The sequence below is a fragment of the Uranotaenia lowii genome, chromosome 1, assembly GCF_029784155.1.
Source record: "Uranotaenia lowii strain MFRU-FL chromosome 1, ASM2978415v1, whole genome shotgun sequence".
Classification (NCBI taxonomy): Eukaryota; Metazoa; Arthropoda; class Insecta; order Diptera; family Culicidae; genus Uranotaenia; species Uranotaenia lowii.
In genome coordinates, this window is record NC_073691.1 from 31,167,574 (window position 1) to 31,181,022 (window position 13,449).

The 13,449-nt window shown below is 29.2% G+C and overlaps 1 protein-coding gene across 5 annotated transcripts in view; it reads left to right on the top strand.

Annotated features, from left to right (window-relative positions):
- Nucleotides 1-13,449, top strand: part of LOC129745047 (fasciclin-1) — a 599,740-nt gene that overhangs the window by 531,407 nt on the left and 54,884 nt on the right. The window lies entirely within an intron of this gene.

Below are 13,449 nucleotides of genomic sequence, written 5' to 3' on the forward strand. Positions count from 1 at the left end.
ATATAAAAATTCAAAATCAGATATTCTTTCGAAAAATTCTTGAATTTTTTTTTATTTCAATAAAAGCGATTTTTTCATAGTTAATTTTTGTTACAAATTAGTTCTGAGTTAACATTATTGAAAAAAAAAACGATTGTTATTCGGAAGGTGGTTATTTAGGATGGTGCACTTTCTTCTACCAAGAAACAATTTAAAAACTCACATAATTTTCAATGTTTCAAGGGATCGAAATATGGAATAAACTTAATTAAAAATTAAAAAAAAAGTGTCCAAAACAATTCCAAAAATATTTCAACCATTTTTAACCCTTTTCGAAATGAGAAAATCGATTTTCGGTGCGATTTTCCGATTTTTTTAATCATTTGTTTGAGCTTTGAGCAATGGAGAATTAGCAACCAAACTTTATAAGTCATGAGTACCTCAGTTTTTATTCTCACGGATATTGTCACGAATTTCCGGGACCTTTAGACTTAAGTAAGGGTTGTTTCGAAACAACACTTATCATTTAAGGGTTAATTTTACTTCAAGTCCTAAAGAAAATTTATTAAATAAAATAAAGGCATGTTTTGTACTTTTTCAGGCTCTGAATATTGTATTTTTGAATTGGTGTTGAGTAAATGGATTAAACATGGAACTCTAAATATAATTTTTTAAACTTTAATTTGCACAAGAAAAATTTGCTTCTAAATAACACACCAGTTTCATCTAATTATGAGTTGAGATTGAGAATGCTAGACTTGATATTATTTTGTGATACGAAGACACCAAAGTCCTAATTCGAAAAACCAAAAACCAAACATCTTTATCTCTCTATCGGTGATCCCCTCGGCACTTAATTTTATACTAAAATATACTCCTTGTCAAACTGAACAATCTTCCCGAAAATTCCGAATGTCTATCCCTTCATCTCTGGGCGCAATTAATCCAGAAGATAGTAGTACGGCTAGATTTATGTTCTGCCCCACTGTCCATTGATAACATTACAGGATGATAGGAAAATAATCTCCAAAAAATCAACGACGCAAAAACACACACTGTCAGTTAAACGGGGCATTTCGTAATTCATAACTGGCCGGAAACCTCGATTCGATGAAAGGTGGACCACACCATCATAGAGTGGTTCAGATTCCGGATGCTGTTGTGGGGTTCCGGTGTGGTCGATGAAAGTTGTTGGCCCTTGAATGGTGGCCGAGGAAAGGGAAAAAATCCGCGCTGTCCATCATCATCATCATCCCCCCTTACCCCCATAAGGTTGTGGTTCTGGCGAGCGGTTTTTTTTTCAAACTCCCGATTGACGGGACGAATGACGACGACGTGGGAATTTCAGCGTCCGGATCCGGCCATAAATGGTTCGGGTTCAGTGGGTTTCCGGTTATCCTTTAAATTCGGCTGGTTTTCCGTTTTTTTTCCTGGCTTCTATTATTCACCACTCTTGATGATGGAAGAGAGTGTTCGATAGATTTTTGAGCCGCCCTTTTTCGCATTCATCGGAACGAACCTGTGAAAAGCGTGTGGGTGGATGGATAAAGTTCATTGTTTAAAACTGACAGGACCAGACATATTTCAGTCTACCCATCAGTCTAGCAATCGGTGCAAGGTACAAGACCACGAAAAAAAAAATACTGGATTGATTACTCAACTGGGTTAATAATTCATTTAATACTCAATGCCCGCATAACCTGATCAAAGCACTTCACGAGACACGTGGATGGAAAAATAACGCTGATTGACTTGTTGTAAGCAAATTGAACATGATTTAATCATTTGTAACATCCCGCGAGGGATTCTTGGCGTATGTTATAATTTCGTTACACACTTTCAAAATGAAAGATTTGGAATAACCTCATTTGAAGTTTTGAATTTGAATTTTCAATTTGTTTTAAGATAGAGCCTAAACATTCTTTCAAAATTAAAAGCATCTCAAAGTTCTCCAAACTATTGGAAAACTTTCCCACTCCGCTTTGACAGTTTCGATCGCATCGAAATTTCCGAGGGCTAACTGTCAGGGACAATAAAAATTAGTCGCTCCGGAACCATTTTCTTACAGTTGAAGGTCTTGGAACCAAAATTACCCGGCATCATTTTGTGCCGTTCACTATGCCAAAATATATAGAAAGTGGTCCCAAAAATAGAAGCGTCACTTTTCAGAAAAAAGGAATCAGCTGCCAAACTTAATCCCTCCACGACTCGAAGGAAGACAAGAAAGGGGCCAGCTGCGACAAAATATGGTTTCGCACGTCGCGCTTTCCGCGGCTTTGGTCCTTTCCCTTAGTTCATTTACATGCCCGAAGAACTTTTTCAATTATTTTTGAAGGGAATTTTCCGGACAGCATAATTTTTGACAAAGTTTTCGGAAGCCCGTCAATAAAGATTTTTTGTCGCTTTTTTAAGATTCATCTTGTGAGCTTTCATTATTAAAAATCATTCTTCTCAATTTTATATTCAAATTCACAAATTGCAAAAATTTTCAAAATTGAAAAAATTGACAAAATTGTCAAAATTGTCAAAATTGACAAAATTGTCAAATTTGTTAAAATTGTCAAAATTGTCAAAATTGTCAAAATTGTCAAAATTGTCTAAATTGTCAAAATTGTTAAAATTGTCAAAATTGTCAAAATTGTCAAAATTGGGAAAATTGTCAAAATTGTCAAAATTGTCAAAATTGTCAAAATTGTCAAAATTGTCAAAATTGTCAAAATTGTCAAAATTGTCAAAATTGTCAAAATTGTCAAAATTGTCAAAATTGTCAAAATTGTCAAAATTGTCAAAATTGTCAAAATTGTCAAAATTGTCAAAATTGTCAAAATTGTCAAAATTGTCAAAATTGTCAAAATTGTCAAAATTGTCAAAATTGTCAAAATTGTCAAAATTGTCAAAATTGTCAAAATTGTCAAAATTGTCAAAATTGTCAAAATTGTCAAAATTGTCAAAATTGTCAAAGTTGTCAAAATTGTCAAAATTTTCAAAATTGTCAAAATTGTCAAAATTGTCAAAATTGTCAAAATTGTCAAAATTGTCAAAATTGTCAAAATTGTCAAAATTGTCAAAATTGTCAAAATTGTCAAAATTGTCAAAATTGTCAAAATTGTCAAAATTGTCAAAATTGTCAAAATTGTCAAAATTGTCAAAATTGTCAAAATTGTCAAAATTGTCAAAATTGTCAAAAATTGTCAAAATTGTCAAAATTGTCAAAATTGTCAAAATTGTCAAAATTGTCAAAATTGTCGAAATTGTCAAAATTGTCAAAATTGTCAAAATTGTCAAAATTGTCAAAATTGTCAAAATTGTCAAAATTGTCAAAATTGTCAAAATTGTCAAAATTGTCAAAATTGTCAAAATTGTCAAAATTGTCAAAATTGTCAAAATTGTCAAAATTGTCAAAATTGTCAAAATTGTCAAAATTGTCAAAATTGTCAAAATTGTCAAAATTGTCAAAATTGTCAAAATTGTCAAAATTGTCAAAATTGTCAAAATTGTCAAAATTGTCAAAATTGTCAAAATTGTCAAAATTGTCAAAATTGTCAAAATTGTCAAAATTGTCAAAATTGTCAAAATTGTCAAAATTGTCAAAATTGTCAAAATTGTCAAAATTGTCAAAATTGTCAAAATTGTCAAAATTGTCAAAATTGTCAAAATTGTCAAAATTGTCAAAATTGTCAAAATTGTCAAAATTGTCAAAATTGTCAAAATTGTCAAAATTGTCAAAATTATCAAAATTGTCAAAATTGTCAAAATTGTCAAAATTGTCAAAATTATCAAAATTGTCAAAATTGTCAAAATTGTCAAAATTGCTTAAATTGTCAAAATGGTCGATCTCTCATTTCAAAAATTCTTTTGTTTAAATTTGATCTTAAATAACAAAACTTTTTTTGAAGAACGCAGACTTAGGGAAAAACTTCACACATTCTACGAGCGTCTTCTGCAATTTTGAACGATATCACATCAACGAAAAACCACATGACATAACCTTTAAATAAAATCGCTTCACATTCGATAGATGAATAGATTAACATCTCCACTGTATTTCTATCTTCTTCTCTTTCTTCCTATTGTTTCACTTGGAATCATCACCTCAATGCACTCGCTACACTGAAATAAAAACAAATAAAAAAACAAACATAAACAAATTTTCGCCTTCACACTGGTGACATTTGTAAAATCAACCCACACACATACAAACAAAAAAAAAACAAATAAAACCAACAAACTGTCACAACAGTCATTCAGGGTAAGAAACTTTTGAGCTTGGTGTTTGTTGTTGTCCTTTCTTTCCGATTTCAAGTGTTGTAATCTGTCATTTTCCTCTTTTTAAAAACAATCGATTTAAATTCAAAAGGTGACAATTCGAATAAAAAAACACAAGTCAATCCATAGAGAAAAAAAAGGATTCCAACAAAGTTTGAAGTTCTTTGATCCCCCTTTTTTAAAGGTTTTTTTTTGGGTTGTTTGATTTATGATCGTTTTTTCCTTCCTAACATTTTGGCTCTTTATCTTTGAAGATTGTTTTTGTTGTTGTTGTTGTTGTTTTTGCCCCTCTTCCAAGTTATTCCGTCGTTGTCAAGTTTGAAGTTGCCCTTGTTTTCTCATTCCCGAACCCGTTGCCTAGTGTTTGTTGACCCCCCGATCTTTTTGCTCTTTCCCGTCCAGGTTTCGATGAAATTTGAATATTTAATTAAACTTTTTGTCAACTTTGCCCCTGTTGCGTTTCGGGGATTGCCATCTTGACCTTTCGCAAAAAATGATAGGCTAAACAAAAAATAATTTATACGGAGTGGAGCCTGAAAAAAAACGCCTGTCAAGGGTGATTTTCCACGGCTTCCACGTTTCAAATTATCCTGGAACATAAAAGATGCTCCCTGCCTGATGTTGATGACAATCGCCTTCAGATGTCTTGCTTGAAAAATGAATCTCAGCGATGATGACAGTTCAATTTGGAAAAAAAAATCCTAAAGGAATTTTCAAACTGACTTTTATGTTAATCGAATATATTAACTTGTTTTTTTTTTTAATTTCTGCAGTAAAAATAAACACCACTTATACTTCAGAGTTTTGAAACGATTAACTTTTTTGAAAAACGACAAAAATAGGCAATTTTTGATTATCAGTTTGATTTGAAAACTAAATATTTTTTTAAACTTGAACTTGAGAGAGGCTTAAAAAATTTAAGAAATGAAATCTGAGAAATAAAAACAAAAAAAGAAACTTCTTTTTGCTCAAAGCAAAAATTTTAAATCACTTATGAAGCATGTTATTGATTTAAATTTGTGCCCTTAAATACTATTTATTAACATAAAACTTCAAGAAAAATGATTTTAAAATTAAAGATTTTTCAATGTTAGAGATGAGTTTATTCGTAATATGTGCAAAAAAAAGCCAAAAACCACCGAAAAACTCTATTTTGAGATACTCATTCATAACCAAATTCGTTTGAATTTTCATTAGTCTAACCAGTTTCACAATACACATTAGACAGCTGAAAAATTGACTTTTTGCTCCCATATGTTTTTTCGTGGGTCACCAAGTATCAATGTAAAATTTAAGATAATGTGGATGATTCCCGAATTAAAGAAACGTGTTTAAAATTTATTTGAAAAGTTACATGCCATTTTTGTTTCTTAATCCAGAAAATTCAAATAAGCTTTAAATTAATTTTGTCTTCAATAATTTAGTATGCCTATTTCAAAGCTCAATTTTTTGCCACCATAAAATGAAGCTAAGCATTTCATGAAAAAAGTAATAACTATATCAAAATAAAATTGCGGACTTTGCGTTCAATAATTTACCAAAATGTGGAGGCTACACAAATCATAAGACTCAAACAGCTTTTTACGATTTTATGTTTTTATCCTACTGTTCAACAGCTTTCAAACTAGCAGTTAGAATAGCTTAAATTAAAAAAAATAATATTTAAGTTTGTTTGACATCGACTATCTTTTTTAGGGTTCAAGTTGAGTTCGTGGTTGGTCACATGAAATTTATTGCAAGAATTGAGGAATATTTATAATCCGAAGTTGAATTTTCTTGAACTTTCTGCACATCTCTGGTGATTTTTTGAACAAAAATTTTTGATTTGCCGTAAAATTTGTTGCCTTTTTTGAGGAGAATTTTATTTTATTGTTATTTTCGGCAGTAAACAACAACCAAATAGTATATGGGAGTTTCAAAAATATCAGAATGCTAAATGTTCATGCTTGCAGTGGTCTAATGCACATCATAATCTAAAACAAAAATTGATAAACTCTTGTTTTAAAACGTATTGTTTTCGCTTCTTGAATACTGAAAAAAAATGTAGAATTTATATTTGCTTCGAGCCAGAAAACTTCGACATTTGGAGTTAAAATTTAAAGTACTTATGAAGCTTGAAATTTTAACAACAAATTATTTCCGTGAAATTTCATGATAACACTCATGATTATTCATCAAGCAAAAAGAAGATAAAATCATTAGCATTGAATATTTTTTTCCTATTGTTCAACAGCTTTTAAACTAGCAGTCAGAATAGTTTAAATTTAAAAAATATATTTTGATTTTTTTTTGTTGAACATCGAAAATCTTATCTGGGGTTAGGTTTGTAATTTGTTCTCGTAAAATAAATTTGCAAGAACCAAAGAATATTTACAATCCTAAGTTGATATTTTTTTTTACTTTCAGTACATCTCTAGTTATTTTTTGAATGAAATTCAAAATGAATGAATTCAGAACTATTCATTTTCATTGCTATTTTTGGCAGTGGAAAGCAATCAAAAATGTAATGGGAGGCGTAAAAATTTATGAATTTGAAATTTCCATACAAACCTAGCAGTGGTCTAATGTTCATCTTTATCTAGAAATAAATAAATAAAATCTAATAACAACTTACAAATTTCAATATTTGAAATAGATATTTAGATTTATCTTTTTTATTCAAAAATATCTTTTTTATTCAAAAATTCGTAAAATTATTTCTCTTAAATTCCATACATAATTATTATTAATTTCGCAAAAATAAGATAAAATCATTCACTGATTGATCAATTCCAAGATAAAGAATGCTTTTTTACAAATGCAAAATTTTTAAACATTAAAAAGTTTTTTTTAAGCAAAATGAAATTAACCGCAGCATCTTCTGAGAAATTGTTATTAACCGGTATTATAGTTTTTGATTTAATCAACCTTACTTATAAAACAAATTGTGATTTAATTTTTGAAAAAAATTAAGCTGCTGGATTTTTATTAATTATTTTTTGAGTTCTTGAAAGTTTTGTTTGAAATTTGGAAAATTTTTGAGAATTCACTTTATTTTATCATGATTTGCATCTTATAGGTGAAAAAAGAAACATTGAAAAAATGTTAAAGAGTCGTTTATTAAGCTCACGCCTTGATATCAACCTAGAAGATGGTTTGAGGCTTTTTTTAAAAAAAAGTCATTAAAAGTCAACAAAATGGAAATCTTAGGATTTCAGATAATGCTATTTTCGTTGCTTCAAAAAATCGTTCAAGTTTATGATACTTATTAATTGTAATCCAAATTATTTGCAATTGCAAATTACAAATCTCAAACCTAGAAAATCTTTTTCAAAAACACTTTTAATTCTTAATGTTATTGAATGGAAAGCTAACAAAAGACAAATTTATTTAACTCAAATAATTCAAAGTTTTATTTTCATAAGCAATTGAATTTAAGTTCAAAGAAAAACGCAAAGCCTAAAATTGGAAAAAAATGAAAATATGGAACAATTTAAAAAAAAAAACAATTAAACTTCTATAAACTTTTAAAAATTTTAATTAAAAAATACTGTCCAAAAGAAGCACGAAAGATATCAAAAAAAACTTAATTATTCCTAAATTGATTTTTGTACAAGAATATGTTGACTATTGAAAACTAAAAACTCAACTTAGCTTAGAAAAAGAATTGTTATTTTTATTTCTATAAAATTTCTAAATCTTTTAAAGCAATTTTTTTTTGAATAATTTGTTTAAAATTTTGAACTCAATTTTGGGAAATTATCGAAAAATTTAATCTATTTCTGCCTTTTTAAAAATGATTTTATTTGACGAAAAAAAGTTATCCTTTTTACGCAAATATAAAAAATCTATTCAAAGGTTAAATAAATGAGCTTAGTTTTTGTGTAAAGATAATAGTTTAATATTAACTGAGTTTTAATTTAAAAAAAAAAGCGCTTAAAAATCACCTTCGGAGAAGCCTGGAATATATTACAGTTTCTTTGAAGCTGAAGTCAAAATCATTGACCAATTAGGTGGCTCCATCATTTATTTTGCTGTTTTAGAACTATCCTATTGTGATAATATTGACTTACCGTGGTGTGCATTATAGTACCTTACTGAAAATCAAAGCGGTTTTTGAAATTACTTTTGAATCCCGATACCAATTTTGGCATCTCGTGTTGGCTCTGATTAACAGTTGTATTAACTATGGCCAATTCAAAATGTGTGTAGTCATCCAATGCTATGCTATACAACGAAGTTTTTATTTTGAATAAAACTGAAATTACACTCTGAATTAGACTCTGATTTTAAAAAAAATATCAAAGGTTTGAAATTCCTTCTTCTAACCGGCATTTAACATTTTATCGTTTGTTTTTGAGATACAAGTATTAAAAAAGTTGCAAATTTTGAAAAAAATCAATTCCATTTAATTTTTTTCTTAAAAAAAATTGTTTCAGAATAATTCAAAACTATTTATCTAGATCTTTCAGACAGAAAAAATAATGTTAATTTAGTTATTTTCATATTCAGTGTCAGAAATCAGGGATAACTTTATTTAGAAAATTTTAGTTTCTCCATTAAAAATATCGATTGAAATGTTTGACTAAAAATTTTGTGATGTTTTCACAAGTTGAACGTTTTATTCTAGATTCCTCTTAAATTCAATGAGGATATTGAGTTTTATGGACAACTATCAATTAAATTTAAAAATTTTAAATCTCATCCCTTTTTTCCCTTAAAAATGTAAACTATAGCATTTTTCAAAGAAACAATTTATTTGACATATGAAGTTGGTATGGCATCTCAGATAATTTATTTGATTTTTTTTTATTTCCACTTGAATAACGTTTTAAATAGGTCTAGGGTTTAATAGGAAGTCAACTTGCTTTAAGTTTGAAATGGCATTGTGATCCTTGAATCCTTTGAATTTTTTAAATGTTGGAAAAAAGTGTAATAGTTTAATATTTCGTTTTGTAAAAGAATGTATCATAAAGGCTTCAGTTCACAAATAAATTAAAACATCTATAATTTTTTTTAAATATTAAGAGAAAACTCAAAAAAGGAGAATGATGGATACAAAAAAAGTTTATACTCTTTATTAAATCTTTTTTTGATTCTAGTATAAAATTATGTTTAACATTAAAATCTAAAAACACAACTAATTTTCGAGAAAAAAATACTGTTTTCATTCCTATTAAATTCTTCAACTTTTGGATAATTGAATTAAGCCAAATACTTGAAGAAATGCATAAAAAGTGAGATTGTTTAACTATTAAAGTTGAAGAAATTTCCAAATCAGTTTCCATATTCCAAAGAGAATAGGTCAAATATAAAAAAAACTTGATTTCACTATACATTCAATATATTTTTAAGATGTAACAATATTTTAAAGTTCGACAAACAGTATAATATACTCTAGTATAAAATCTCAAATAAAATTTAATCATTTTAAAAATATTTTGTTGAATTTTTTAAATCAATGGAAAAATAATTTGCTTTCTATTTGAAATCCAATATTGAGAAACTTACGAAAATTTAAACTATTGAGCATTTTTCAGAATAAAGTAATTATGCCAAAAAAATGATTCATAAGGCGATTTAACGAAATCAAATAAAAAATAATGTTACAGAGTCTAATTGTAAAATTATAAACAAAAATAAGTAAACTACCAAACAATGTTTCGATATTATTATAAAAAAAAACTACAACTTTATTAAAATTTTCATTTGACTAAAAATTCAGAGTATGAAGTTGAAATTATTTTGAAATCATCAGAGTTTCTTTTTTTTTTTAATCCAACATTTTATCGTGTGTTATGTACAAGCATTGAAAAAAATTAAGTCTATCTGAAAATTTCAAATATTCAGTTATAATTTTATTTTATTTCGAAAAATCAATATAAAAAGAATTTGCTTGATGTTTGAAATCCAAATTTGAACTCAAAAAATTCAAACTCTTTGAACTTATTTCAGAATAAAGTTTTTTTTAAACAAAAAAATTATAGACAATTATAGACTAAGTTTAAATTTTCATTTAACTGGAAATTCAGAGTATTTACTATTAAACCATTCAAATTCATCACAGTTTCTGATCTTTTTTTTAATCGCATCCAACATTTTATTTTGTGTTTTGTACAAGCATTGAAAAAGCATAGAATTTTCGAAAATTCCATTCAATTTTTTTTCGTTAATTCCTTTTTCAAATTGGATTTGGAATTGGATTGGATTTAAGATTTCAGATGAATGAAGTATTTTGAATTCCCAATGGATTTAGGACATGATATTGAATAACTGGGCAAACTTAAAATATCAATTGCGAATTAAAGTTTACAAGGTTTTTTTTCTTCCTTGTGGAAGAAAAAAATAAACAACCTAAAAGCCTTTTTATGGAATTTTCACCTCAATAACGTTTGAAACTTGCCAATGATTCAAAATTAAGTTAAAGTTGTTTTATGTTTGAAATTATATGAAGTTCTCAGATTCCATTTGAATACATTAATTTCTGAATAAGTTCGTTTGAAAAAAAAAAACAAAAAACTAGGACTCATATTTCAAACTAATTTAAATTAATCAGATTTAATAAGTGGTTAAACCATGGATATACTAAAGACAATGAGGTCTTTAAGGAAAATGAGAGTAAGCTGATCAAATAGTTTTTCTCTCGAATTTTTATTTAGTTCCTCAAAACCTATTTTGATTCCACCCGGTGATTGATATTTTTATCAAGCTCCAATCGATAGGTTTTAAATAAGCTACAAATTCAACCGATTCAACTTTCATAACCAGATAATATCCTCAATAACAGATCCCGTGAAAAAAATCCGGGCCATTTTATTTGAAAACCTGGCAAAATTCGGGCACTTGATTTCAAAATTGTCGACCAAAATCAGAGAAATGTCCGTTTTAATTTGGTCAAAACATAGGAGTTACTCATCAAAAATTTAGAAAAAAAATTTTTTTCATAAAAAATTATCATCAAATTTTTTAATCTTTCATGCCTGTTTTTATTGAACTTGCTTAATAAATTTTGTTTTGCACGCATTAATAAAAAAAACTAAGACACAATTTGTTTTTTCATTTTTGTTATTTGAGAATAAGAATCAGAATATTCCCGGAAAAATGAAATCCGGGCAACCAGGCTGGATAGGATTTTTTCCAAATTTTATATTAAATATCTTAACAAATCTGGATAAAACCGAGCAATCATGCAACCTTATTTTACCTTCATTCTATAAATTTTAAAATTGAAAAATAAATCAGTTCAGTCTTTAGATTCAAACACAAAAAAAAATTGATCAAAGGTTTCTTTCTTTTAAAACTATACCAACATCATCGAAACATTAGATTATTTTCCCATAATTTGGAGGAAAAAATAATATCTATTTAGCACGCTTTCAGGCGCACATCAGGAACGCTTGCGGCCATTTGACAGTTGCTCTGCTTGTACCTTCTTGTTGTTTGTTTGACTGTTTGTTAACATATCATACCTTCATGAATGCCGTGTCTGTTCGAGTGCCGTTTCTGCGTTTGGATTTTGTTTCCCTTCTGTGTATTTATGTTGTCATATTTGTCCGAGAGCGTGTGTTGTTTATTGTGATTCCATGTTAGTACTGTTTCCGCAATACCTTTATTTCCCTCATGTTTTTACCAATGTTCTGTATCCCAGCACAAAAAAAACGCGACAACGTCAATGATGATGACTGTGATGATGATTCTCGAGGAAAAATTGGGCTGATTCCGTTGTTGGCTTGTTTTGTAGCATTTCCCGAGTACTATTTGTGCTGTTGGTTTCCAGGTTCAATTTTGTTACTTTCCTTGCTCCAAATGACTGCCGGTTATTTACCTGGAAAATATTTTTGACAGCATTCAGGGAAAAGAACGAAAAAATGGCATGGTACCTCGAAAAATATTCAACGTGATTTGGGTTCCAAGCCTCATTTCATTACAAAAGAAATGGTTACGCTGTTCAGTTTGATTTTTTTTTTCAAATCATAAACAGCAATCAAATCGTTTACATTTTTTCTGTTTTTGTAAATTTTCCCCATTTTTTTTTAAATCTCAGAGATTTGAATTCAAGTTCATTCTTTAAATGATTTCAAGGATCAAAATCATTGCTCAATCTGAGAGGAAAAAAAATCCAACAAATTGCCGGATCGATTTCAAATCAATTTACAAAATTACCCATCGGTCTTTTCCTCGAAGAAGCTGCTCCAGGAGGGGCACCGAAAAATGCTGATTAGAATATTAAATTTACGTCAATCGTCCGATTTCCTCCGGAGCGATACATCTTATCACACATACCGACACATTTCCGGCTGCTGCTGCTGTTCAATCGTGTTCCGAATCGGAAGTATTGCTGTGAGGAGAATGCTTCTTCCGGGACCGCTCCCCGGAATACGATTTGCATTTCGTTTTTATTTTCGTGTTTTTTTGTTTGTTTCGAAATATCAACGTTATATCTTTGGGGTGGCTTAAATCTGCTTTAAGTGAAAAAAAAAATTAAAAAAATGAAAAATCCTTGATCTTGAAAAGAAATCAATAATCTAAGTCATTTTGAAAAAAAAGTGTTAATGGAAAGGGGGGATGATTGGAAAATTTTCATACATAAAATGGTAAGGGGGGATGATTCGATACAAATCTTCACCTCCAAACCCCGTATTAAATTCTTATGTAAATAAAAGAGTCTAATCAAATTTTAGTTTTCATTTTGTACCCACCCGTATGTTTCTTATTTTTGTCTGCCATGAATATGGATACACAATCGAATCTGTTTTTTTTTTCACTTATTTTTTGCTGCGAACGCAATGTGTGTTATTGGGTGAAAGCGATTCCTTCCTCAGAATTTGCTGCGATCGACACACGTCTGTCCTTATGTTTGAATGTAAATCGGAGGATAAAAGACGCAAAAAGAGGCCCACTGACAGATGCCATAATATGGAGTGCTCACCGGAAACGGAAGTATAGAACCTCGTTATTTTGGGAAAAGATGTGCAAAAATATTCTTAACCTTGCTCCACATGGAGGACCGGTTTCGAAAAAAATGGAGACAAGACAGGAAAGCAAAGGGGAACCGGTTATGAATATTGAAGTTGTTCTTTGCTGTTCAGCATTAACATAAGACCCGGGGGACGAATTGATCCGTCGATTGAGAGCAAAGCCGAGCTAGATATCAATGTATGAATGTATGTATATATGATGATGTGACTGTCCCTGACTACATCCTTCCTTCCGGAAAAGGGAGCT